At 39.9% G+C, this 27,270-nt stretch overlaps 1 protein-coding gene across 2 annotated transcripts in view; it reads left to right on the top strand.

Annotated features, from left to right (window-relative positions):
* LOC109044043 (dual 3',5'-cyclic-AMP and -GMP phosphodiesterase 11) overlaps positions 1-27,270 on the top strand; it is a 174,594-nt gene that overhangs the window by 4,615 nt on the left and 142,709 nt on the right. The window contains exon 2 of one of the 2 annotated variants that reach the window (XM_019061559.2): positions 20,449-20,560. The gene's annotated coding sequence lies outside the window, so the exon portion shown is untranslated. Of the gene's footprint in view, positions 1-20,448; positions 20,561-27,270 lie in introns of those variants that run through there. The other variant, XM_019061568.2, reaches the window with a different exon arrangement.

Here is a 27,270-nt window from a genome sequence, read left to right as displayed (position 1 = left end):
CGGCGTATCACTGCCCCTCAGATTTTATCGTGGCTCCTGCCCACGGAGGCACGGGAACACATCCACAAAGAGCATTTACGTTTAATTACGGCAAAAGCAGCAACAAGACTGTCCCTGTGCAATGCGCAGTTTTCGTTCCCGTTTGTGAAAAATCCCCGTTTGTAAAAATATTCTGCGGACCCGCTCTTCTTAGATGCACGATGCATGATGCACGATTTCGATAAGGGGCTGTTCAAGTATAACGTAACGCGCTTAGGGGAGGGGGGGGTGAGCCAGCTATGGTGCGTTACCAGAGGGAGGGGGGTCGAGCCCAGCGTCACGTAGCAAATCCAAGCCGAGAGAAAAAAAAAAACGTGCAACGAATTGAAAATCCTGCCCTTCCCTAAGGAATTTTTTGAAAATAGGGGGGGGGGGGGGTCAGACCAGCATAACGTAATTGAAAAGGGGGTGCGGTTTCAGGACATTTTGTCAACGATTTTTTGTCCGCGCACCTTTTTTTCCCAGTAGTTTACGCCCACACGTAAAACAAGCAACGGTGACTTGGTCCAAGCGTTATATTTTAGTCGGTATGCAAAATTATATTGACAATATGGAAATGAGAAATTGAGAGAGAAGGAGGTGTTGTTACGGTTGCTCACATCCTAAATGAAATGTAATTACTTTCTCCTTTTGAATCATCCTTTTAAATTGTCAGTTGGTGAATATTTGGTTTTATTTCTATCCTTAAAATATTCGATGTACAATATACTCTATATATGTATTGGTACTTTTTTTTTTTTTTTTAATTTTTTCTTTACGAAATTATTACTTCATTTTGAAAACATTTATATTTTTAAAACGTGACAAACATTTGTAAAACCTTTTCCGAGCGACATTAATCTCAATAAGCCGCGCGCAGTTGTGCCGACGCCGACAGAAACTGCAAAAAAGAATAAAAGAGGAAAAAAACCAAGAAGCACGCAATCTTTAGTTTTAACGCATTTGTACATCGATCTTTTTGAGTCAAATACGTCAAATTTTGAGCGTTTGGTTGCGTGCACACCTCGCTGCAGCACAATAAAAGCGCAAAATGTAAAGGAAAAAATTGGTGGTGGTGGAAACATGGGAAAGAAAAAAAGGGCTTTGGAAATCATTGAATTTGACATGGAACCACCAATATTTAAAAACACATATTATATTATTATTCTCCTTTGAAAAATTGATACATATTTTTCCCCCATCAATTTAAATGAGAATAATCAATGCAGAGGGTGCAAACATTTCAAAATCATGAGTTAAAAAACGCTTACTATGTGAGTATAAATTTTAAAGCCTAACAGAGCGTAGCGGCCGGCGTGCTGCCAGCGCGAGAGGCTCACTGGCGCCTACAAACCTAAGTGGATACTTCACGCATTGCGCAATGCTTGAAGTATCCACTTAGGTTTGTAGGCGCTAATGCGCGTCTCGCGCTGGCCGCCCGCCGCCCGCCGTGCGGCGGCGCCTGAAGCAACTATTTCACAACAGAGGTATTGCAAAGTATTATACAAACTTTAAATGTACAGATCTTTCTTCGCAAAATAAATCAAGATACTTATCGTACACTGGAAAAATAAGAGCATTTAGCTGAGGCAAATATATAGGTTATCCGGTTCAGGTAACAAGGTGGGAAATGAGTTAAAAATGAGTGATCCGAAAGACAGTTCAGGGATTTTTCTTTTAACGCTCAACAATGAAAGTTCATAATTGAAGGATTTTGGTGCTGAAAAGAGAAACAAAATTAGGATTTTTTTTCATTTTAAGAAATGTAACGAATTCAACGAAATCTCTAACTTTTGGATATATATTCGTCTAAAAAGCATTTATTTTCCAAGGTGCAATCGCCAATTGTCTCGCTACATTGTCGTCTTCTATCAAGTTCTTCATAAAATGCTAAAAAAAGAAGAAAAAATTACACCGAAAGGTTCATTACGCTGGATTTTTTAATTAAGTTAACGTTCAGAGGCGGATCCAACAATTTGGCAACACCGGATTCCCGCCATTTAAACCTATATGTTAAAAAAAAAAATAATCGATAAAATAATCGATTCTTGTCGGAGCACCTGCGGGTCGATTGTTGAATCGTTATCGAATGACCTTGATCGATATATAGCATTGTGAAGATAGGGATTTATCGATCGAGATCATTCGATAACGATTCAACAATCGACCTGCTGGCCCCTCTAAGAATCGATATATTTCCATAGGTTTAAATGGAGAAAAACAATGTTGCCAACTTGCTGGATCCGCCAATGTTAACGTTTCAACACTCGATTGATTACGCTAGGATCCAAACTTAGTGAGCAATGATGTGTTGATTCAAATATTGTACTCGCCATATTCTCCGTGTCCCTCAAGCCCTTATTCGTAATAATAAGGGGTCCACTGCGACCCTCTGCATGCGGACGAGACTGAGAGTGAATGTTGAACCCCCTTCTCTCTGAAAACTTCTAGTTGTCCCCTCCTGAGTTGGACCTTTTCAATCATTCTTGACAGTATTTTCCCTTGGCGCACATCTCTGCGCACTCGGCTCCAGCAAAGGTTCAATATTCATCCCGCACATTTTCACAACTGAGGTGATTCGTGGCTAACCGTTAATTTACGTCCTCAGTCCCATCATTCTTGGTCGCCGGTTTTTACATTCCGACTTAAGTTGTGTTGCTCTAACGGCTCCAAAAGTTCGAACAATGTCTGTTGTAATGGAAAAAGAAAAGGCGATGTTTTATTATTCCTCTCCTTCTATCCCATAATTCGTCGCCTACCTGACATAAGGGCGTAACTACAATCTAGAATGAGTCCTGTCTTCCATACAATTCAATGCTTTTCCGGGCTCATCTCAATATGTAGTTACGCCCTTATGTCAGCCAAGCGACGAATTATTATACTTTTTTCCAATTGGACCGCGTCCAGCAGAAAGGAACCAAGCCACATCGGCCATTGCCAAATTCAGCTGGGCAATTTAATTTTTTTACAAGAGAATGTTTGTGCTGATTTCTTGGAACATTTTAAGGAATTTGCTCCGGTCTATGCGGAAAATTCACTGAAGTTTGCTCCGTCCTATGCAGAAAATTTACGGAAATTTGCACAAAAATTCGCCCATCGTTTTCACGTAAAAAATTAAATCGCCGAATTAAATTTGAAAACAGCTGGTGTGACTTGCTCCGTTTCTGCTTAACACGCTCCAAATAACTTTTGAACAAATGATATTAGATAGTCATAAAAGTAAAGGCGAAAGAAACTCATTGGATCTTCGAGCCGTATTTTATCTTCACTTGCTCCGCCTATTTAGGATTAATTGCCAACGATGATTATTGTTAAATCATGAACAAAAATGAAGCCTAATAAAAAATATATATCGATTTTAATTATTTTTTTTTATCAGAATTTCCCTCGAATCTAACTCAATTCGACATTTTTTTGCCAATGTTCTTTTTTGAGTCCAGCGAAGTAAGCAATTTGCTTAAAGAGCACTAATGATGAGAGAGCCTAACGAAAACCGGCGGTAACATTGTCTCTAGGACAAAGAAAGCTAAAATTAAAGTAAACATCAGGTAGCGGGGGTAATGACGTTATTCAGCAGTATCACGTAAACTAATTGGACATATTGCTGCCAAACGGAACTTTATGCATTAAGAAATGAGCCCTGCGACCCATAAGAATATGCACATAGTAGGGCTCACGTCATAATGCACATAGTTCCGTTTGCCAGAAATACGTCCAATTCAGGATCGTCGGGATGGAGCGCGTGGTGATTCACCGAGAGAGGAAGGTGAGAGACGGCAAGAGGAAGAGAAAGGGGGAGAGGCACAAGAGAGAGGTAATAATGTGAAAGGGTTGATGAAGAGGGAGGAATGTCACAATCCCTCAGATTCCATCAAATCTGATATGCTTACTCGTAAGCGAGAGCCCTAAATTATTCGCCTTTGCTGTCAAATTTGCATTTATAATTTCGAGTAAAATAAAATCCATCGTCGGAATGACATATGGAATATGAAGTCAATAACTAGATTCAAAATTGATTGTTTTCGAAATCGATTTGGTTGTATTTGAATGGTTCTTGATTCCGTAATTGCGTTTGCATTTGAAATGAAACGTGCGTCAACTGAACTTGAGGATTGCATTTTAAACGTATTTTAGGAAGACACGCTAAACCGTTCATTATTTTTTTGTAACCGTATTTGAAAAATTTAGATTTGCATCCAATAATCACAAATTTTCAGGGGAAATGGACATTGGAAAAACTACGTCCATAATTTAGCGGATATCTGGCCTTCTTTGGCCCTAAAATCAACTTTGAAAAAAGAACAAGAGCTCTGTAAGAGCTTTTTTTTCAATTTATACTTCTTATTATCAGCAGTTCAAATTTAAGGGGCTTGGAGGACAAGGTGCATAAGTTCTGCTTTTGCTATTTCGAGAAATACGCGTTCGAAATTACATGGATCCTTATGGTGGAAAGAAAGTTCAAACTGACTTTTTGATGCTTAAAAATTTGAATTTGGAAGCGAATTTTTCTTTGAATATGCATTAAGACTAGTTTTACTTGAAATCAATAATGTCTCAATTTTTTCAAATACTGCACTTATGCGCCTTGTTCCGAGCCCCTCATTACTAGTTTAGCTACGCAAAGCTAGAGTCCCTTTATACTGAGAGTCAAGACAACACCCCCTCATGGAGTCACAAACGGGAATGAAGATTACAGAAATTGAACGTTTTTCGTAATCTTTGATCGGCCCATTCTCAAACTCCTTTCTCCATTCCTTCTCTCATTCCGTTTGTTCCTTGCCGAACCCGTAATTCCCTGGTCCATTCCAGATTATAATCTTTGCAATCGGTGAAAATGTAATCTTTATTCCCGTTTGTGACACTGTGAAGGCCTAAAATACGGGAACCAATCAGAAATGGATTCACATTGTCTTGACTCTCAGTATAAAGGGACTCTACGCAAAGCTCTATCGCATGATAAATAGAACAATTTGGCAACAATGGCTTGTACAGTCATCCCTAAACCTCAATTTCGGAATTTGAATTCCCCTGGGATAACCTGCCGCACGCGAGTCGTAACTGTTATTCGCAATCGTGAATTCTAACAAGGAAATCTGCAGGCGGCTATGATGTTCAACTATCCTAGACGCTTGCCCTTCCTTCCTGTAGTCCTGTCATACGCCCGTCAGCCGCAAGCCACGAACGACAAGCCCAATCCAATGCATAAGTAAAATCCTCCTTTTCCAGCATTACATTTCCCTTGATGCCGCGCACCTCAGTAGAGTTTCTTACTTATTCTTTAATGTAGTCTCCGATAGCAAATACACTGTTGCGATACTATCGCTTAAGGTGATTCGCTGGACGCTATATTTTGTTTCAGGACGACATGCGATAGATCGCGTCGATTAGTTCCATTTCCTCAGCTATTCGTCAGTTTTTCGAAGTTTGAGATCGCAATTCTGTTGTCAGGAGACTGAAGCACTCACTGACCAATTTAGTAATAAAGGCGTGGTTTTTTAGAGAGAAAATATCGCATTCGAGTGCAGTTTCGATATCAGTATCGAATGCGGTGTTTTCTCTCTAAAAAAACCACGCCTTTATTACGTTGAATTTCTTCGTTAAAATTGGTAAGTGAGTGTTGTGATCGCATCGATTAGTTCCATTTTCTCAGCTATTCGTCAGTTTTTCGAAGTTTGAGATCGCAATTCTGTTGTCAGGAGACTGAAGAATTCACTTACCTATTTTGACACACAAATTCAAAGTAATAAAGGTGTGGTTTTCTAAGAGGAAAAATATCGCATTCGAGTGCAGTTTCGATATCAGTCTCGAATGCGATATTTTTCCTCTGAAAAAACCACGCCTTTAGTTACGTTGAATTTGTTAATCAAAATTAGTAAGTGAATTCTTTAGTCTCCTGACAACAGAATTGCGATCTCAAACTTCGGGCAAAATGACGAGTAGCTGAAAAAATTGAAATAATCGATGCGCTATATCGCATGTCGTCCTGACCCAAAGTATAGCGTCCATCGAATCACCTTAAGCGAGACTTGCCATTTGTATCAGAGGCACTGCAGACAAGAGGGGTAATCTTGGTTCCTGATGCTACGGACCGTCAGAAAGGTTACATAGTTTTAAACAATTTTAGTGCTTTTTGATCAAAACATCCTCGCATCTTTTTCCCATATATCCTCTTTCATTCCTTTTGTTCTCTGTCATGTCATCCTTTCAATTAAACTGCAATTTGCAATCAGGAACTCCTGTTCTGTGCTCACCCCCATAAGTGCCTATCTGCATAGGGAAACTACAAGCACTTGTTGCTAATGCTATCAGCCAGAAGTGGTAGTTTTCGTAATTGCAAAATGTGCTCCAGTTCTCTTACCATTGCTCCAGCTTAGGATCCTGGTGAAAATTTAATCTTATTGACCATTTGTAACACCATCTGTGGGATCCTCAAGTACGGGAGCCAAGACCATTTGGACATAATTTTGCAATCAGGAACTACTATATAGAAACAGTATTCGTCCCGTTAGTTTACCTTTGCAGATAGGTACTTTTGTGGATGAGCCAGAAATAATAGATACGAATACTTATTGCAAAATTTAGTCCACTTTTTCTACCTAGATGTGCCGTCGGCACAGTTTTGACAGTGAAAAAAAGGCCCCAAAAGATTGCCAACAAAGATTTTACGTTTTCCTCAACTGTAAACAAATTATGTCTTATTTGTTAGAACGGCCTATTTGTTTGGGCGTTCTCTCTGTAACTTCAATCAAAGCGAAACGTTGATCTAAAGATGCCTGAACACGAGACACTTTGTATTATTTTTTTGGCAATTCAGAGCTCCAAATCGCAAGCACGGTAGGGTGACTCTCAAAAGCATCGCCGCAGCTCTTTTTAGCTCGAGGAGGAAAATTCATAATGAGGGTGGAATTTCGTGGCGTGAGTCGAGAGCACTTAATCGAGAGTGCGGGCAATTGCGCGTGGATGAAAATTCCGTGTCGTTGGCGCAGTGTCATTAATTAACCCCGCCCGAGTACCTCATTTTTCACTTTTGCGAGGGTACGAAAAAAAGGTCGGCGCTAAGAGGTAATTAGATACCTTTGCGGAAGATGCTCGCTCAAAGGATCGTTTGTTAAACCAAGCCAAAGTGTTCTCAATTTGCAAGCGATTATTTCTTCCGGGAAGCGGCGATTGTTTGAAAGAGGAAGTTATTTTTGTTCAGGTTGTCCTAAATTGAATAAATTAAACGAATACTTCGCCTTCGCCTCTCGGGTGTAGACCGTGATAAACTTCATAATAAACCAAATAATGTTGTTTTCACTATTTAAACAAGGAAGGATAACATGATGCTTGCCGTCATGGACGCACATGCATTTCATGATTGGTGGTCCGATTTCTGGAGGCAGCTTCTTCGCATGCCCAACTTCCATAAATTAATGTATTAAATCTGGTGTTTCTTGTTTAGTTTACCGTTTTCAGAAATCAATAGTATAACCTACTGTGTTCGGAAACAGGTGTCAGGTGTGTATGTCCAGAGGCTTTGAAGTCACTTATGGATCTTCACTACAATATCAAGTAAATTGAATGCAAAATTAAGGCATAACAAATGTTTCAATAATGGAAAGTGGACTAAAAGGGAGCCCCATACAAGCAATTTTAATGGGCCATTTCTACTCTCAACCCTCCAAGCCTTCCTCAAATTGCTTTCTAATATAGGATGAATATTTTACCTGCGTGAGTTCTTTTAAAACTTAAAATCAAATCAATCTAATCAAAATATGCAGCTGCTCAGGCTATTTTCTCTAGCACCAGGGTTTTCTTTTATCTTCGCGGCTCTTTTCGTTGCTCCAATTGCACTCACGGTAGATGGGAAATGTTCGAGCACCTGTAGCAGCCGTGCTCTTGGAAGTCGTTTATTTTGCCTTCAACTGATAAGGTAGGCAAGAGCGGGTACTCAGGAGCTTCAATAGTTGTATCCTCATGTCAGCAATTCTATGTGCGTTTGTAACATGCAGACGAATACAAAACAAGATAAAATCTCCGTATTTTCTTAACGTAAAGACGTAGCGAGAGGTCCACTTGAGCCCTACAGAGTCATCATAGTTGATAGTTCAGTAACTGCTCCATCCGCAAAGACGAATACATCAATTAGTTGTTCAAATGTACAGCAAAACCTCGGAAGTTTTTTTTTATTTGTTATTACCCCTTGCGGTTGTCTTTGCGTTTCATAAAACTAAACATAGAAATCAAATGAGCATTAGCAATTGTCAGATACAATACCCTTCAGTACACCCAGAAAAAAGCTAAGTTATCTTAAGGATTTTCATGACAAGGTAGGGAACTACAACAACGATTCACGATCTTTTTTTTTTTTTTTTTTTTTTTTGAGACCATCAAACTCGGGTTGTAGTCCAGTCAACGAAGGGATTTTAGTGGAACAAACTAGAAAAAACCTGATTTTTTACCATCGATTATATACTTCAAAAGTAGTGTTCTCCAAAAGTCCTCTCTTTTACCCCCTCTGCTTACCCCCCCCCCCATAGCCCCCCTCAAGTGCAAAAATTACCCCTTTTTTTAAACCTCTCTATCTCCTCGTCTAATTGAGATAATCACTCGTGTTTTGTCTTAAAGCACTCCTTAAATGTTGAAGATTTTAATATTCTTCAGTTTTGAATCTTAAGCCCACTTAAAATTGGGTTTTTTCGAAAAAACTGAAATTTTAAAATTTAGAATATATTTTTTTGTTTCGACCCCCCCCCCTCGATACAATAACCGAGTCCCCTAGTTCCTTACCGAAAAGTGACTACCGCGAACTTCTGAGATTTTCCAAAGCGTGTAAAAAGTTTACTAATCCGTCAATAATAATGATTAAAATTTGTTTCTCATTCTGGGGCTCGCTAGTTTATGTGTAATGAATACCAAGAGTCTACGTTTCTTGGTTTTTTTTAAAAAAACCTTAGAATGGGGCGCGCTGATTTAAAATATGCATATATAAGCGGAAGCAAGCGAACTGATTCGAGGATGGCTGACCAGTTCGGCACTCCTTGAATGAGAATTTCACTCACTCCGTTTTGTTCACAACGTTGCTTTGACATATCTCCACAACACTGTTATCCTTTTCAAAAGTTGGTACTCCTTGCTCTGATAGCCGGGGCCACCAGGATAGTGGTAAGTGCAATCTGTGATGAGCCTCGAGACTCATTAGACCATTTGCTAAACGTGGCTCATACAGGAGTCCACTAAGCCCTCTCGTCCCCACGCTCCTGATCACTGCGTCGGCGTCACGAAGAACAATGGGCCTTGGGTCCCAACGCGGCCGATACCCGTACCCCAATTACTCACGCTTCATTAACCATTTCACCGTCACGCTAGGATTCATCCAATTTTCAAAAAAAATTGTTTCGCATGTATTTAGCAATTTTTTCCTTACTCTCCGTTAAAACACAAATAAAAAGAGACCTCATTCATAAAAATCGGCCGAATAGAAGAGAAGTTACAGTAATCGAAATCCGAAGAAATCAACAAAACCTCGACTCCTCGATACGAAAAATAAAATGAAGGGGAAAAAAAGAAAGTATAAATTACAATTAAATATAATTGACCTCAAAATTTGACAAACAATTCATTTATATACCTAACGCTGAAAAAACTGGGAGAAATTACAAAAAATTTGCCTCTTGCAAGGGGCTTCTTTGTAAGAATTTTGACCTGAAGACAACGGTCGAATAACAGCAGTACTCCATACAATACACGGTGTGCCTGAACGAGTTAAACATTTTTCATACGTCCAAATCGAAAAATCTTTATATTTTTAACTACAATGTTTCTTGAATCGTTTAAGCAAAAAAAAAAAAAAAAAAAATTCCGTCGAGATTCTGGAACGCAAAGGCGCTTTAAAAGTATTCTGGGGCTATAATAGCTAAATCACCGGTAGTAAATTCGTTATATTATTAAAAAGAAATTGACTCCATAGTTTAATTCCTTAGTTTCTTGAATACGATTATTTTAAGCACTTAAACATTTATACCACCAATTTTAGCCATGGGGTGATTTCCTGAGAGCCGATAATATCACGAATTTCTCATAGAACCCCTCAACAGTGGCTTGCTTTTTTGGCAGCCGATTCGGCCATCGAACCGGAGTTTAAATGGAAGCTGATAATAACCCAAAGCTCTGAGAAAAATTTTGAGATGAGTATAAGAACGGTTTGTTGTAAGTAGCGAGGAGAGGCGGGCAAAGCGGCTAAAATCCTATCTAATTTTTACAGTTTTTCTGTTGAATTAATGTTGCCGCGGGCTTCTGACTGTCCACACATAGTTCTGTTCAGCATATCGATACATAAGTATTTACATTTTACATACGTAGAATCTAATTTTCACGTCGGGGAGTTGACATATTTTGATTTTTTCGATTTTATACGGAAAATTGATGGTTTTTCGGGATTGAAATTATTATTGTTTCATGAAAAATAAATGCACCCAAAATGACTATAGCATATTGATTCTTACACATTTGCACTCACAAAATTGGTTGGTAAATTCAACGAGTGGGTGCATCGACCTGGTATATCAAGTTTCTGCAATTTTTTACGGCAAATCAGTAGATTTTCGGGATGTAGATTGCTTACTTTCAATTCATGAATGAATAAAGCAACGACATGGTTGAACTTCTTTGCATGGAAAGACGTTTAAAATAACAAAATCAAGACGTATTTAATGCAATTGCATTTATATCGAGTCAATTTCTTTTCAATAATATAACGGGATTTTTACTACCGGTGATTTGGGTATTTTAGCCCCAAAATACCTTTAAATCGACTTTATCTTCTAGGAGTTCGACAGAATTTTTCCTTTCTTCGCTTAAATTATTCCGTAGCACTTTTCTTCAAGAATCTGATAAGATTTTGCTTGAGGCAGATCAAAAAACTTAAATTCGATCGAATAGCTTTCTACTTTCACAATACACGGTCTCGTCAAGGTGCGTCTTTGACCTCGCAGTGTTGGATCGTGAATTCTTTTTTTATGCTGTTTGCCTATTTTGAAATCTCTGTAAATGAAAACTAAAGGGGTTGATATGTGCGAGTTAATGACGCGCCTTATCAACACATTGTGTTGGAGTTCACTGCTTGTTAAAAATGCTCTCTAATTTTTCTCTAATAATTGCCTGGCCGGGAATCGAACCCGCGGGACCTCCCGACAAGGCCGAGGATAAGCTTTTTGGTGCCAGCCTTGCATTACCTGAAAAATATACCTGGTGACAAACCTAACATCAAAAGAAAATGTCGATTAATCAAGGAACAACTCCTAATCAACGAGGGGAACACATGTTTTCTCCTTTGTTACATGATTTGATGATTCAGCAAAAGCATCGAGTAATCCACCCTTCACTCCTCCAACTTCACAAGCTCAGTCCACGTGTCAAACGGAGTCTGTTGCCCTAAAGTGAGACTCCACAAACCCTAGGGTCCCTAGGGGAATCGGAGGGATCGATCGGAAACGTGTTCGCAGAAAGTGGGATGCAAATCCTGTGTCTTCCCTTTCCCTTTGGCTCTTTCAGTTCTCGTAATCATGGGCGTGTTGCGTACACGTCGGCAAAAGGATCAACGTATCAAATTGCCCCGGAATCCGGCCAAACTGCAGTCAGCCACATGTTACGCTCTCAGAATTCATAATTAAATCAATCGACTTGATTGAATTTCTTTCTATGTTGTCATGCCTACCGCGTCATTCCCTCTGGATTTCCAATATTCCATGACGGGTTTCGTAGTTACTAAGGCCTTGTCTCCACGGACGTTTCATGGGATTTTTCCCAGAGAAAAATCCCACTTGCGAAGTTGGGAAAAATCTTGGGTTAGTTCATACTAATCACAGTGCCAAGTAAGAGTCCTTGTGGAGTCCCTGCAACGACTTAAAAAGAAGAAGAAGAAATTTTGGTGTGTTTTTCAACGAGGGAAATGCCCATAAGTTTCATTCCTGTGATTCGAACTTGGGGAAAAATCCCATGAAACGTCCCGTGGAGACAAGGCCTAAGCAGTTTCATCTTAAAATCCCGGTCGGCAGGAGAACAACTCTAATATTTTGACAGGGAGCTGTGTTCCATGCCTGCAGAATGTCGTTCCGAAAATCATTTTAATTGTAAAATAGAGATAAAATTTCGCGTACTCTCTTGCACTATTTAACAATTTTATGGGACATGTTTTGGGGCGTTTCGGGGGCAGTTCGCTGCCGGCTGATGATGGGGCCATCTCGACCGCGGAACGCGTCCCATAAAATTGTTAAATAGCGCCAGTGAGTACGCGAAATTGTATCTCTTTTTACAATATTGTCTTGGACTGTCCCCTACAAAAGTTTCTCTATCATTTTAATTTCTCATACAGATTGAAATATTTGTTTGTTGTTCATTTTTCCTATTAAAAATTCATGCTTCCGTGATTCTACTACTTAATTCCTGTGTGTGCATTGCATTTAATTTTCTGGATTACTTATCTGAGAGATGAGTTTATTTCTGAGGAAGTAAAAAGGAAGTGTAAACTTCCATCATCTCTTTGAATGGAAAAGCTTCGTCGTTGCAAGCAGGGAAAGCTTCTGCTTGCTGCTCTACGAATAATCCGATAACTCGATAATTCCGAGAATGCCAAGAATAAATTTCAAGCCGTGCGTTTCATATCACCAAGCTGTTGTCGATTCGTAGAAATTTACAAGGCATCATTTAAGGATAATAATGCTCTATATCTAGTGTATTTTCATTAGAAATTATCTTTTTTAAAAGCTGTATTTATATCTGGTCGGAGATGCAGGGACACATATCGAAAAATATGTTCTTAATAGTTTACAGATCACCTCTAATTTAAAAATCCTCAGACAGCCCTATGCGCCATGAAAAAGAGAGATCCAACAATAAGTTTTCAATTAGTAAGTTCAACATTTTTGTAATCATAAAAAAAGAGTTAGTTCGAAAAGCAAATTAAAAGACTTCGACAGAAACTCTCTTCAGTGTTCCACAGAATAAGATTCAAGCCATTAAGCTGACTTTGTTGCCAATAGAAAGCATGCATTTGCATGCTAATTTGGAAATTTCGTGCCATGAACATGGAAGATTAGACTCTCAAGTAGCTCATTCTTGGAACACGTGTTTTTAACCGCAAATCAAACTTCAATACGCCGTACCTCCGGCGTGGTTTAATATTTTAGGGAATTTTTTAATCCAAAACATTCGGAGAATTTATATTGATAAATTAATTTCGAGTTTCTGTGTGAGTAAAGTTCTTCTTCCCGTGAATGATCACAAAACAAGAAGAATTAATTGAACAAACATGTACATCTTGCTCATTTTACGGAACGTTTTTTTTTTCTTTTTGTCAAGAAAAATTATTTATTCAATAGATAACAAGAGATTATACATACATAGTTATTCCTAAGTATAAATAGTTAATTAGTTAACAATAAAGTAGTCAAGAGTTAACTTCCCAAGACACGCCGGAATTACCACAAGGTATATCTTCGGCTGGAGGGGGGGATGGGGGTTGGTGAGAGGTGGATTTTGATGAAGGGGGGATTTGGTTATGAGGATTCCTTTAATGTATTTTTGGAACGTTTTTTTAAAATACTTTTTGCAAGCTCGATTTTTTTAAAACAAAGCCTATGACCTTGTGCGTCGTAAAACTTTCAGAATGGTATAGTTTATGGTCTTATTCAAAAATTCATAAAAATTGTTCAAAGTAAATTCAGCCATTATCCATCTTTCTGTGGAACACTTGGACTATATTTCGCATATAGGAACTACAATTTGTAGCGCGTCCGCAAACATACTCTTGTGCATAGAGAAACGTGTGGTACATATGTCGTTTCTAACCGAACCAACAATTGTTGGTCCAAATTGCAAAATACAGTCCATTTGTCAGTCGTTGGGAGGGGAAAAACAGTTACATATTTTTTGTGTATTATTTTACACAGCGAGGTACCCGATTCAGAGGAACTGGCCAACTTTTCCGTAGTAAACATGTTAAATTAGGATAGTTCATGGTCTCATTTAAAAACACGTGAAAATTATTTGAGGTAAATTCAGACAGTATCGATTTATCTGCGGAACACTCGTCAGTCATTGACTCATTGGGAGGGAAAAATAAGCCTACATATTATAGAAAATACACTATTTTTTGTGTATTGTTATACGCAGAGAGGTGCCCGAATAAGAGGAACTGAACTTCACATTTTAATCCTCATTTAGACCATATCTTGATGCAGAGACGTTCTTGAAAGGTGGACGTACGCCAGGCGGGATTGAAGCGAGTCGTCTCACGTCCCGTAGCCACGAAAAGAAAAGTCAGCCTGAAATCAATTCGTAGTGCGAGCCGCACGATTTCCTCGCAAGTTTAGTTGCGTCTCCTCTGCTTTGCAGGCGTTTTGAAGTCGTAGCCGCTCTCGAGCTCAAGCTTCCTCCCGAGATGTTGTCGGTTTATCACCCGCCCACTGTAACGTTTGATCTTTTCTCTCGATTCTGCGCTTTTGATTCGCTAATTATACGTTACACTACACCCTGTTCTTGTTTTTGTTTACTCTTAGCACAAGTAAAACTTTCACAGGTTTTTTTTTCTTAATTAGATTCTGCGTATGAAGCTGCGGGTCGTACTTTTTTCGCTTTTGAGGCTTGGAGGCTTCTATGTTTTCTCCGCTTTCAGAGGCAGTTCATTTTTTGGGCTCTATCGTGTTCGAGTAAAAACTCGAGAAAATAGAATGAATAGCTAAAAGAATCTAAAAGTAAAGAAAGAAAACTTGCACTGCCAATAACCGGTGAGCTCTAATTAAATCCTCTTCGTAATAGTTTTGTGTAATAGACAAGTCTCCAGGTCGGAGGTATTTTTCAGAGGCAATTGTTTTTATTCTCTTGAAAGGCGTACGTGTATCAATAATTAAAAATGTTCTTCTTCCGTTTCATGCCTGTATGTTTCATTGTTTTATCATAGATGATAAGCATATATTTGCAACATTGTTAGCGTTTTCTCACATATTATTTCAATTAATGTGCAACAACTGTTTTAAGTCGCTAAATTCAAGTTTATTTCCAGTTCATATTTTTAAAAGTCTAAACTTGTCTCGCAAAAATATCTTATCTATTTTCTTTTGAAAAAAACAGGAGTAATTTGTCTAAAACCAGAATCGCGGCAATTGTTTTAATAGTACAACCATCCACGTATACACACCCTCGATTGGAACCTTGAAATAAATATCGAAGACACGATGCCTGATTTGCAAGTCTGCGTTGGATTTTTCGTTTCACCTCGACCTTTAGGCATAAAAAGGGATGAGAAATGGGATGAAAACTCTGTTAACAGGAAACTTTATTAGTATTGCGTCTCATAATTCGATTTCACGATTTTTACTTTTTCAAACTCTCATCGTCGTTGAAGCCTTCATTTGATTTATCCCCCTCCCTTCAGTAGCCACGCAGGTTCATGTTAAGTTACGTGTATTGTGAAAATAAAATTAGTGACCCTCATCGCGCTATTTCTCTCATTTCCGATTTCGAAGCTGTTTTTATTTATCACTATGACTCTGCCCGGAATTTTGGGATGATTGAGTTTTCCATCACACGTGTGCAACGGTCAACTGAGGCATTTTAATTACATTCATATGTGTGCGTTTTCCATAGAGTCGTTTCCTAGAAATATTTTGGTCCTACATCATTTTACGAACACCGTTTCAATTTATATGATAAAATGCAAATACTCCGATCTGCCGGGCCTGTCAACAACGTAAAATTCAAATAACTACGCTGTGAGTATACGTTTTCCACTTTTCAACCAGAGACCAAATGCGCGCTAATCCTCTCAAAATGCAAATTAACGTGAATGTCCTGCAGGAATACTTTTGTCAAACTTAAAAGCCTGAGTTTACAGAAAGCTTTTGAGCATCTGCCGAAAATTATTCATAGTCGCAACTCATACCATCTAGGTCAATTTGCAGGTTAACTAAGTCGGTAAAATGCAGTCATCACAACTTCAATGGCACATTGATGTCTAAAGTTGGAATATAAGTATCGATGATCACAAAGTTGGGAGTTTATTCTGCGCATGTTTTATTTTTGGAAAGGAAAACAACCAAAACTTTATTTTAATTTTTTTTTCATTTACTCGATTATATAATCGAGAACTTTAAAAAGGTATTTTAGTTGATTTTTTTTTTGCAAAATTAAATCGTAATCTGAGTTTTTTAAACGCTGCGATGGATACGGATACCTATTTAAACTTTGTTTTATACTCGTAAAAGAGAGATGATTTGGTCAAAATTTTCTGCAAAGTAGAGAAAGCCCGAGAAAGTAAGTTTAGACCATATTCAAACGTAAAAAATTGGGTAAAAGTAAGGAAAATTTGCCAGCAAACCCTAAGTTTTCCCGTTATTTGGAAACTCTCGACTCGAATGGCTCCAGTAGTCATCCTGCACTTTATCGACAGCCCCGAAATTTTGCCCCAGATGCGTCTCCTTAAAAGTATGTTCATCGTTCATGCCCAAAATATTTGATACGACAGAATATTTATCGTAGAAAAACTTAGGAAGTCGGAATGTTTCTAGGTAAAATTTAAGGAAAACCACCCATAGTGAGGTTTTTGTGAGGCATGCAACTCTTGTGAAATCTTCTCGTAAACAAAGGAGCCGATTTCTCTTAAAAAAATTGAATACATTTTAAAGTGTTGTGTCTCTTTGACCACGGAGGAGGTGCTGATGCATCTCTTTGACTCATTTCTAAACTATTTTGTGCGTCAATTGACGTTCTTCCGTCGCAATTCCGTTGTTTTATCAAGGTGGAAAATTTCTCACGACGCAGTACAGCGCCGGCGCCTCCTTCGGTGCGACGCAGCAAAGTCGCGTATATGAACGGTCTGGCGGCAAGTGGAGACTCAAGCGTGCGTGGGTGAACACGAGCTAGCGCGAGGACTAGCACTGCCTTGCTGAAGAAAAACGCCGTATGAGCAATGAAAGGTTGCCAAATGTATTCTGGCAAATTTTTTATTTTCGAAAGAAATTATGAGTCTTTCACTAAGCGATTTCCAGACACACAAGGTATAATCACTGTGAATAGAATTCAATGAAAACTTGAAAGGAGAAACTACATAAACTATCGAGAAAATTTCAGTTTTTAGCACCAGAAAAGCAACGTACGATTGATCTTAAGGTGTTCTTCCCTAGCAACATGCAGCCGTTTTAGCAACGGCCTAGTTGTCACGTCCGACATGAGGAATTCATTCCTCTATCTTGTTGCACAAGAAATAGTCGAGCGGTTAAACACAGTATAACCTGCCGCAGTGTCCGTCATCTGTTGATCGCAACATTTTACCGGAGAGTTGGACGAAAACTGGAGCTCAGAATTTTCCGATTTGTCAGATTTCGTTTGTCAACCATCTTTTTAAACCCTCCAATTACCCATCGATTATTGAGTTTCTTTGAAAGCTCGGCAGAGAAATTTTAATAACGCGGTGCATTATGTCATTTTCACCCAATGAACATACTCCGTGGTGTCTCCAATTACTGGTTCACCCTTCGGCAGTGGCAAGGAATGTTTACAGGGCTGAAGCACCCTTTCACTTGGCTCTGTCCATCAATTCCAACAATCAGCCCGCAGCAGCCTGATTGTTGAAAATGTCGAAGAATCGAAAATCGATATATTACACGGCGCACATAGGGCCATGTCCTCTCTTATCTTGCCGACATAGCCAGTTAAAGTTTCAACGATCAGGCTGCAGTACTCGAGATTTCTGAATCCTTCTCCTGAAGGATCTTCACCCGCTATCACCCACCCTCTGTATTTCCTTCATGGCTGATTCTGATCTGGCATCCGTGCAGGGCGGTGCATTACCGTGCAGCGCCGAGTCTTGTTTTACGAGAAACGGAAACGCAAGTTTCACCGCTGAGTCACCGAGCGGCCCGCCGCACAGTGGATCGAGTCAAGTAGAGAGGTCGGACATGAAATTTTCGACTAAAACTGCAAATTTTGATGTTTATTTCGTCACATTTTAAACTTCAAGGAGCGCTTTTTGAAGACAATTTCACGAGGGAATCAATGGAACCACTTTTAGAACCTGCAATCCTCTCTATTATAATAAAATCATCTGTAAGACGCTCGATGGACGGGGTGAGGAAGGCGAGTAAGACGGTCGATGGGCAGGAGTGAGGAAGGGGAGTTCAATAGTCAGAGTTCAGAGGCGTATCCAGCAATTTGGCAACACCGGATTTGCTCCATTTAAACGTATGCTAAATAATCGATTCTTTTCGGAGCACTCGACATCTCCAAGAATCGATACATTTCCATAGGTTTAAGTGGAGAAAAGGCAATGTTGCCACTTTGCTGGATCCGCCAATGTCAGAGTTTTAATGGAGTGGGTTTTTACTTTCAGAGGCCTTTGTTTAGTCATGGACAGCTCCATGTGGCCCTGTCAAGGTCGGCTTCCAAAAAAGGAATCAAATTTGGACCGCATTTTGCAATTTGGAACTATAAATTCTGGCTCTTCTGGAAAAACACTTATGTGCATAAAGGGGAACTAATGGCACATACGCTGTTTTTAAACCGGGCTAGAATTTATAGTTCCAAATTGCAAAATGTAGTTCAGTTCAGAGTAAGGAGAACGGCATTAAGAATATTGTTTGGCGGGAAATGTTTCTTTTATTTTTTATTATTTCTTTTAATTTTCCTTTTAAACAGCGTTTTTATTAAATTAAAATTATTTCCTCATGAACTACCAACGGGCAAATTCGACGATTTCGCTGGTCTTTGGAGGAGCGCAGGGCCCCGGGGGCTGGGCCGCGTAGCGGCCAGGGGCAGGGGGCAGACCCCCTAGTTTTGCATAAACGGAGTTATAAGCGTTTAAAGTTTCCGAATTTTGTCCGACCTCTCCTACAGACTCGATCCACCGTGCGCCGCGCCGCCACCGGTCGCACCGTGTGGTCTCCTCCGCGGATGGACCAGACCCGGCGTCGGCGTCGGAGTCGGTCGTGGTTGTGGTCCCCGCCGTCATCGTCATCGTCATCGTCATCGGCATTTCGCGTCCGGTCGCGGGCGTCAGCGTCCGGCCCCTGCCCCCCGCCCCCGCCCCCGTCCCCACGGTGTGAATGGTTTAATCACGGCTCTAAAACGCCGCTGATGGCCACCGGGACTTTGCCCAAGGTTTGACTCAGTCCCGTGAATCACGAGTCTCGACTCATACGTTTTTTAGGAATGGATCTGCCAAATTCAGCGTCTGATTGCGGCAATAGGTTAAAACGGAGGAAAGACAATACTTATTGCCAACTTAACTTACTGGATCCGCCAATGTTGTAAAGGTGTAATTTTTTTAGCGTTGGACTGAGGTCTTCCTATAAAGAAAAACTAATGGCACGTCGTGCTTACATTGTTTCTAAAATGAACCAGAGGTTTCTTTTGCATAGTGAACTCTTATTGATCATGTCGAAACATGTCCAACGCTAAAAAAATTACACCTTTACAACATTGGCGGATTCAGTAAGTTAAGTTGGCAATAAGTATTGTCTTTCCTCCGTTTTAACCTATTGCCGCAATCAGACGCTGAATTTGGCAGCTGAATGTGGAAGTCGACAGTCATCGCCCAACGGCTGAAATTTAGCAAATTCGAGTTATTTTCATCCAGATGTGTATTAAATCTACTCGAATAGTTCAGACAAATTCAAAATTGGTCCGATGGTTGCTGAGAATCGTTGCTGAATTTTGCTCGTCACGCGCAAAATTCAGGCATCGGGCCGATGACTTCCACATTCAAGCCACATTCAGCTCCCACATTCAGCGTGTGATTGCGGTGTAAGGAAATTCATCGATTCTTGGAGGAGGTAGGTGCTCCTACAAGAATCGATTATTTAGCATAGGTTTAAATGGAGGGAATCCACTGTTGCCGAATTGCTAGATCCGTCTGCCTGCAAACGGAACGAACTAAAAACAGCTGCATTTTTTGGTGAATAGATGCATTTGAAGAATGTTTTTCAGTTCCCAAAAAGAGCCGTCTATTTCATCATCATCAGTCACGCATTTTTCTAAACAAACAGAATTGCATCCATCGTTACAATGTAAAATGATATGGAAAAAACAAAAACAATGCAGGAAAATAATGCGAGTGATCCTGAAAATAATAAGTATTTTCCCGCTTTAAAATGGAATTTTCACTATTTCCGAGTCGGACAGTATTCTAAACAAGAGTTTTTCCGATTACCCCTTGCGTGCACGCAAATCTCAGTTCAATTAAGGCCAGTTTACTCTTCGCCAGTAACTTCCTCTTAACGCATAAGCGGTAAAGATTTATAGACTTTCTGATATCTTAATTTTTAACGAGTTTTCATCGACTCACCGCTCGTTCCTCGGAGTCTTGGAAGTTTGTGATCCCCTTCAAACTTTCCCGCTTTAATCGGTAAATTGTTTCAGGCTCCGGAAGTTCTAATTTGAGTTGTGTTTTTGTTTCAGCGGTGAGCGTAAACCAGAAAAATTCCTCGCAAACTGGCATCTTTCGATGGGAACAAGCTCCCGGACATCCCGGCCCCCGTCCGATGGATTATCAGACGAACCCAACCTCCCGGTAAGTTTCCCCCTTGCTCTCTGCTTTTTACCCCCTTCCTCTCAGTCCCCCTCCACCCTCCCCGCCCCTTACTCACACTATTCCCTACCTTAGCACACTCTATCTTTTCATGTCGACAGTGAAACTGCAAAAATGCGTATTTCGGTTGCGGTGCGTATCGAAATCTCCGCTACTATTTTATTTTTGATAAGGAGACCGAAACAATATCTTGGCTTAAGTTTTCACAGAATATTTTTCATGAAGAGAAGAAAACTCTCTGAAAGTTTCAAAAAGTGACGTTCAGTAGTTTTCTATGTAGGAAATGAAGTATGACAGGAAGTCTGCAACGCCGCAAACCGATGTACGCATTTACTCAGTTTCACCATCGATAACCTCTTGTGTATTCTATTCCCTCTGCGCAAACATTATCCTCAAAGATACAAATCCATTTTCCCCACTGTCCCTCTTTCCAAATCCATGCTCTGTTTCTCCAGGTATTTTCTTCTCCGTCCTTTTCTTTTCACGGGAGCTTGAACATTTTAGAAATATTTCGTGGTGCTGCAAATTGCGGAAACTGATATTTTGCAGTTTATGGCTTATGTGGTCGACGCCCAACACGGCAAACGTCTTAGATGGGAAAACTAGACATCTTGTGCTACATTGTTGATGAGGGTGTGTGAATTATGAGGTCTGGTGTACCTTATCTCGCTGTGTCAGGCACCTTACCGTTGGTTTGCCATTTGGGCGCCAGGTATATCGCTGTCCAGTTACGCCTTTTTCTACACTTTCCTCGTCCTTTTCATTCCGCACGCTCTTCTGACCTGAAGAAACAGCTTAGTGCAAATTTCGCTTCATTCATTTTGATAGTGCACTTTCCCCGACCTATCAAGCCTCCTTCTGTAACTATTTAACCTGAGGGTGTTTTTTCCTCTTTGTTTTTGTATATAAAGTCATTAATTGTTATTGCAGAGATAATATTTCCCATGGTTGGTTCGCACCGCATAAGCTTAGCGCCTGGCCCTTAGAACGTGGCGTATCGCCGTTAAACCGAGCCGCCCTCTAAAATCGCGGCGAATCGATATCAAAACAGTTCATTTGTTCTGGGTGGAACCATCAAATATATTACGAGTATATCGGATGTCGTATTCGCTAAATCAGTCCATTCATCACAGCATACAGGAGACCCGCTGTAGTTTTCTGATTGCCATCGTAATCTTTTCACAAGGCCACCGTCAGCGCCGCCCTATACCCTCCTCCCTCCTTCACCTTGTATTTTATCGCTCTTAATTCCTAAGGGGTCATATAACCACTGTGGTGGCATCTTCATACCAGGTGGTAAGATTCCATTGGCATGGTTTCCTATTTCTGTCGCGACAGCCACAGCTATATCGGAGCACGCAAGCGCCACGCAGCATCGGTTTGCACCACGTTCGGCGTTTATCGCCTAAAATTACGGCCAGACGCTTAGCTTGCTCTAGTTTAAGATTCCCCACCACCGAATACATCCATGTGAACCTTGTAGACTTTTGACTAGTAACACATACGTCATTGGGTAGATTGTTGAACCATTGTAGAATGATATTGATCCATAGATAGCCTTGCCAAGATATCAAGGTCGTTCGATTACCATTGATCCGGTATCTGGCGCCTGGAAAAAGCTCCATTCTAATTGGGACTGCAGAGGGAAAGTATGGACATGTCGATAATTTCGGAGATTAGGTCATGGATTTCTTAGGGCCCAAAAGGGCAGCCAACCCATGAATTTTAACTCCAGAATGATTTACTAGCATGCACAATTGGACTGCGTTAAGAAGAAGGGATCCAAACCACAGCGCTAGTTAGGGTAGAATTTCAGTTTAGTATGGAGAACCTGGAAAAATTAGGAAAACTGTTTTCCAATATTGGCTGGGATATCCAAATCCTTGGGCATGTAAAATTTATTTAGAGACACCTACGTTTCGCGGCGAAGATATGAAGAGCCTCCCTCCCTGTATACAAGAAAATAATTTAAAATTTAAATAAGAATTCAGTCATTGCCTTAAAAATGTTGCCTTCGGTCGTGAAGTTGACTCATCAACTGTTCTAAAAAAAAGAGAAGAAAAAAGAGTGCTATCGGCGGTATCATACGCATTAAGAAAAAACCTAAATTGGACTAAACTTTTTCAATTAATTCATTTGATTTTCTCTTCAATTTTCTGAGAAATCCTCCTCATAGATTGATTTGATAGGATCACCAAAGGAAAATCAAAGTAACTCAAAGGCACTTTTAAGGCTACAGCGCAGTTCGACTCGAGAAATAAGTAGTTAATTGCAACAGCTTCGGTTAGAAGTTAAAATCCCCCCTCGTCATTCCGAGAGACTAGGATAGAAAGTTTTCTCGTTCTGAGGTCCGCACAAAGTTGCTGTTGACCTTTTAATGGGCCAATAAAATTAGACAACGCCTTTCACTTAATGGCGAATAATAATTCAGAGTGATAAACCCCTCGCCGACGGTGGTGCTCTACCCTCGGATGACCGTGTAGTGCAAGTCCGTCGGTTAATTGTAGAGATTTTCTGGGCGGTTAATCCATTAACGTTTTAATTTTCCCCACTGTTAATTGCTTCTCTATCGTCATCAGTTTTCCCGCTGTTCTCCCGTCATCTCTGGTAGAAGACGAGTTTTTTTGTTCGTTTCCAGCCGTATAAAGTGTCCCCCTTTCAGTAAAAATAATTGCTCTTGGCATCTCCTTTTACTAGCTTTATTGTGTTCTCGACTTTAATTTCATCTGTCGCTCTTCCTCTGAATTCACGACTTTTTCCTTTTGAAAGTGCTGATACATAGAAAGCGCGTTGAAAGGTTAAAAGAGAAGCTTATCATAGTATGAAAATGTACTGAAAAAAAACTCCGGCCGTGGGAGCCGCAATTACGGGCTATATAGACATACCGTCCGTTCCGGGCTCAAAGGCCGAAAATTCTGGCTGCTGGAGCCGTAGCTTCGGCCTCTGAACCCGGAGTAATCGAAGCTACGCCTCCAGCAGCCGGAATTTTCGGTCTTTGAGCCCGGAACGGACGGTATGTCTATATAGCCCGTAATTGCGGCTCCCACGGCCGGAGTTTTTTTTTCAGTGTGGGCACGAACATCCTATTTTTTTAAATGAAAATATTTGATTCTAATTTTTGAAAGACAGCACTTGCAGAATTCATTATCGATATGGTTGGTTTTAAGTTGAAGGTGTTTTTAATAATCAATCGGGTTTATATTCTCCTTCTCAGTCCATTTTTTACACCTCTGATTTAAGCGGTTTATTTGACATTCCGCACATGCCTTGCGGCCTCAATGAACACGTTTCGGCCGAAGTTAATTTCAATTTCCAGTTGAACTGTGTGAGACGTCCCTCAGTACGTCGCGACACTACAAATATAGTCGAATACTTCGAAGATGCTTATTAAATTGGAGTAGATTTAAAGAAACGTGGTACCGCTTTTTCTATGATTATTCGAACTAGCAGATGGTTCAGCTAGTTTCAAGTCTCAGGCAATACGAGCTCCTAAGTGGTCAAATCCAGGTCGAACCAAGTCACTACCACTCGGGAAACATTTCGGAAACGTCTTTTTCCGAATGTGGTGAAGTGACGTGAACTCATTTTTATGAATCCTTCAGTTTCCAGTGTAGGCAACACCAGCTCCTATAGGTGGTCGAATAGTGGTATGACCTTAAACAAGTCACCACTATTCGGAAAACATTTCGGAAACCTCCTTTCCGGAACGCGGTGAGGTGACGTGAACTCATTTTTAGTTTCCTTCAGTTTTCAGAGTAGGCAGCACGAGCTCCTAGGTGGTCGAATAGTGGTATCTTGTACAACGTGTCATCAGCATTCACTTTGGTTCTCGAGCATGGTCTAGTTCTTCAATTATTTTTTCGGTCATACCAATTTTTTTGACATATAGATAAATGTACACTATGGCAGCCTTTTCCTGTCCTATTTAATAGTTTAACATGTAGCACTTTTTTTTTTTTTTTTTTTTTTTTTTTGTCAAGAGGGATTTTTCATCATGTTTCTTCATGGAATCCATGGTTCTTGGAGATCGAGATTCCTTTTAACCGGAAGTGTTCCAAGCATCTATCCCGTCTTTCGAATTCATAAATCATGCATCTCCCACTAAATTTTTCAACTACTTCCTCAAAATGATGTTTCTTCCTTTTTTGATTTTCATAAAGTAATCGCTCAGCTCAGTTTTGCCTCCCCAGAGGCGTGCAAGGGGGATGCACGTATGGGAGATACATTATGGATGGATGTATACTTCATCAAAAGTTAAAATCGTGCAAGGCAATTCTTCCAACATTTTCTGTCAGAAGATCAAAAGCCGTTACCATTTTCAAGCACAAAAAGACAACAACGCTCGGCGAAAATCTCATGTCTGCTCATGCAACTAGTGTCAATATGTAATAAAAGACACGCGTTGTTAGGCTGCCTCTTCGATGGATCTCCAACGCCCCAAACTGAAGTCCTGAATTGACCGCACTTTTGCTCGACTTGCATATTTACCTCACTTCAAAGCTTTCATCTCTCTTTACTCTCAGCGGAACTTGTCTGCTGTGTCCGTATCGCTGAGACGCCCCGTAGCTATTTCTCGCTGAATGGAAGGTGGGGGAGGGGTATTTGAACGCATCTCTTCCAAACGAAACTATGTGTATAAAGACATGAGCCCCGAGACCCATGAGAAAATGTGCATAACACGTCATAATGCTCATAATTCCGATTGGCAGAAATATGTCCATTTGTAGGCTCGGAAACAGTGAAAAGCAGCGTAACGTTTCTCCTTCTCGGAACTTTTCTCTCATATTTTATTTAAGCGTTTTTCCGTTTTTGGTTTCATTCCTCAGAAGAAAACGAATATTTCGAATGAATTTTCTTCGAAAATCGGCTCAGGAAATCACATGAGATTCTCCGAAATAATAACGATAAGACCTTTTTTTTAAAATTATAGGTGCTATGAAGTTCATCAAGGAACAATGCGGATTATTTTTTGTTTTAAAGCAAAAATTGCGCCCGGGAACGAGCTAGAAAAGGAGTCATCAAACGCTTAGGTGTAGGAGGCGTAACCTTAACTGAACCATTTGTTTTTTATAGAAAACGTGAACTGCCTTCAATTTAGAGAGTATGCAATCCGCAGCGGGCCAATGTGCCCGCCAGCGCCAGCCGTCAGCACCCCTGAGCGCTAATCCGGTCCTGTTTCTATGTAATTACGTCAGATAATTACGATTAGTAAGGTATTTTAAAGTAGATTCGGTTCTATTGGAAAGGTTTCATAACGACAATCGCCATCAAATCCATCGTAAAAATACAAGATAGTTACGGATATCAGTACACCACCCCACAATACACCCGTTCAATATAAGTTGAAAATCAGACACAAATTAAAGAGTAATAATGAATACGAAAAGTTGCAAATCTTCTTCTTTTAATATCAGAAAGACCTAAAAGTATTTAATGAATAATTTATTTCGTGGTTTTAAAATTATTGATGAATGTAAAGTGAATGATGTGAGCAGATCCGTTCATGTGAGTGTATCTAACATTTAAATTTTTGGCGGGCACGGGTGCCTAAGATTTTCATGAATTGGCACAAAATTTTAAAAGGATGGTTTCCATGCCTAGGATGAGCACGGAAGGAAGTCCGAAGTCTTCTCTTCAAAATTTTTAAAATGAAACCTATTTTAATTATTCCATATTTAAACGATGTTAATTTCAAGCATTTGAAGCTGACGGAAATTTGTAATTTTATGCATCCAAATACAAATTGAATACAAGCAAGCAGTAGTTCCTTCTGAGGCAAGTCTTTTTGAAATTTATATAACTTTTTTAAAACATTTTACAGGTTTTTTTCTCTTTCTTTAAAAATGATCGGAACCAAAGAGATTAATCGTTTCATCTTGTGGGGTATGAGTAGAATGAATGCCCATTTATCTTGCCGTATCTTTCCAAAGATTATTCTTGACTTTTTATCATGGATCGTCGGAAGTTAGTGAGTTTCGTCACTTTATAATTTGACTGGGAAAAACTTGAAAAGGTCAGGATATTATTCTGAATTAATATTCGTTCTGTATCCGCAGAAACCCAACTAAATTCTGTCGCTGTCAGGGATAAATATTAAACTGTTATATAATTTCAAGGGACCTTTTCTTATTGTTAGATGTGCCCTCTCTCTCGCTCGATTAAGAGACATTCTTCTCCGTCCACGCCCATGCAATAGATATTCATTAACATAATTGTATTCAATTTGAATTGAATTTATAGATTAGCGATTGATTGATGCTATGCAGGCACGTCCGAATGTTATGGAGGTTTAATAAAATTATCTTTTGTTATTAAGTGGAACTGTTTTCCGTTTAAAATCAAGAATGTTTTCGCACGGACCCTTTGAAGAGCGGATTACGATTATTTTTGTTTTTATTTTTTCCTCCGGGGGTTGGGAGGGTCAAAGCTTATTTGTCGCTTTATTGGACGTAGTGAGCCGCTAGATGTGTATAAGACATGTTTTAAAGAAAAGAAAAAATCGGTAATCAACAGATCCTTGCTTACGTATGATCCGCAGAAAATCTCTGTCCAGAACCAGATTGTCGCGAGTGTGCATCGTGCGCTTTGTAAACGTAACCATACGCACCTCTTACAACCATTGTGTATGAACCCCCCAAAGCTGCGCTCTCTCCTTATCACTAGGAAATTTCCTTATCGTAAATTTGAGCTAA

The sequence above is a fragment of the Bemisia tabaci genome, chromosome 6 (genome assembly GCF_918797505.1).
Source record: "Bemisia tabaci chromosome 6, PGI_BMITA_v3".
Taxonomy (NCBI): Eukaryota; Metazoa; Arthropoda; class Insecta; order Hemiptera; family Aleyrodidae; genus Bemisia; species Bemisia tabaci.
Note: the sequence above shows the minus strand (reverse complement) of the source record. Positions and strands in the feature narration are given on the sequence as shown.